The sequence below is a fragment of the Penaeus monodon genome, chromosome 28 (assembly GCF_015228065.2).
Source record: "Penaeus monodon isolate SGIC_2016 chromosome 28, NSTDA_Pmon_1, whole genome shotgun sequence".
NCBI lineage: Eukaryota > Metazoa > Arthropoda > Malacostraca > Decapoda > Penaeidae > Penaeus > Penaeus monodon.
In genome coordinates this window covers 2,894,094-2,895,656 of record NC_051413.1, presented here as the reverse complement: position 1 = coordinate 2,895,656, position 1,563 = coordinate 2,894,094, and positions in this window count along the sequence as shown.

Genomic DNA, 1,563 nt, shown 5'->3' with positions numbered 1-1,563 from the left:
TATGATTTTTTTTATATGAACTTTTGGGAGCAAGATTGCTGTTTCAAACATGTAGGAACTTTCATAATGTTCATTATAGACATCATTGGGTCTGATTTTAGCGTAGGGCAAAGAAAAATACATCAAATGGATAAATTAAATAAAAAATATATTTTCTATCTTTAACTTTGTTGTTTTTTCACATGGTATTTCTCGTCCTCTAGATGACAGCCCTGACCACAGTCCTTGTGATGGCAGTCCTCGTAAACAACTCCGTGTCTTTCATCTACCGTTATCCGCCACACTACAAGGTGAAGGTTTACGGGCCTCGGCGATACAAGAAAGGCGGGGGTGGTGGCTACGGCGGTGGAGGGAAAGGAGGCCATGGTGGAGGGAAAGGAGGCCATGGTGGAGGGAAGGGAGGGTATGGTGGAGGGGTAGGAGGGTATGATGATCATGGAGGGTATGGTGAGATGGAATACGGGGGTGGCCACGTTGATAGTAGTACTTATAGTACTTACACCAGGGAGTTTGCTGACTGGTATGATGATGTCTACGCTGGCGTGTTTGATTCCATTGGCCATGCGTATGGGGTTAGCAGTCTGGGTGACAAATACAAAGAAAGCAAGCTTAGCGACGGCGAAAAACAAACAGACGATGACGATAGCAGCCTCCTTAATCATCATAGCAGCAGTTACAGAAATATTAGTGCGCAAACTGATACCCTAAATCGAAGTAACGAATACCAAAACACCAATGGGAGTCGCGGCTCAATTGTCTTTGTGAGTGCGACCCTTTGTGACCTCGCTGGCTGCAGAGTCGTCACAGCTAAACCTCGACACAGTGAAGGAAGGGATAACCAGGAAGACATCACGAGCAGAGATAAAGACCTATTATCAAGGGAAATTGTTGGAACCACGAGAAAGAGAATTCCACTGCGTTATGTGTTGCCTGATAGATTTCGAAAATCGAAGCACACGTCGATAAATCGGAGAAGACGGTTTCCTTCTTGAATTACTTACCCGGCTGTTAATCTCTGTTCAGATGTTGCGTTCTTTTATTTATGGAAACCTAGTTTTTAAGTTACGTTTTGCGATGTAGTTCTTAGGAACTGTCCTGTGATTATAGCTACTGTGAGCAGCAGTATATATTATCTGTCTTAGTAAAACCAGTTACCATAAAGTGCCTGAGAAACAGTCTAATAATGAAGGTAGCCATATCAGTTATTTAATTGTATTTAGATACTGTAATAACAATACAGTATACGCAAAGAGATACAGGGTATTGGAGTGTTATGCATATTAGGTCTTGGATAGCGACGGTTAGTGATAAGTAGACTAAAATCCTGAAAATATTTTAGCACTTATTTTGATGTTTTGTTCACTCAGCGTCTTGTTATCAAGTAAGACGCCCTTCCTCCGGTACGACTGTTATTATATCCTAAACAATGTCTTTGGTAAGCACAGAGAAATATTTATGATCTTTCTGGGTTTTAGTATGTTACTGCGCTGAAGACCCTTTAACTCATGTCATATCAAGCTTAACTTGAAATTAGTAGGATGTTGCAAATAAAGTAACATAACG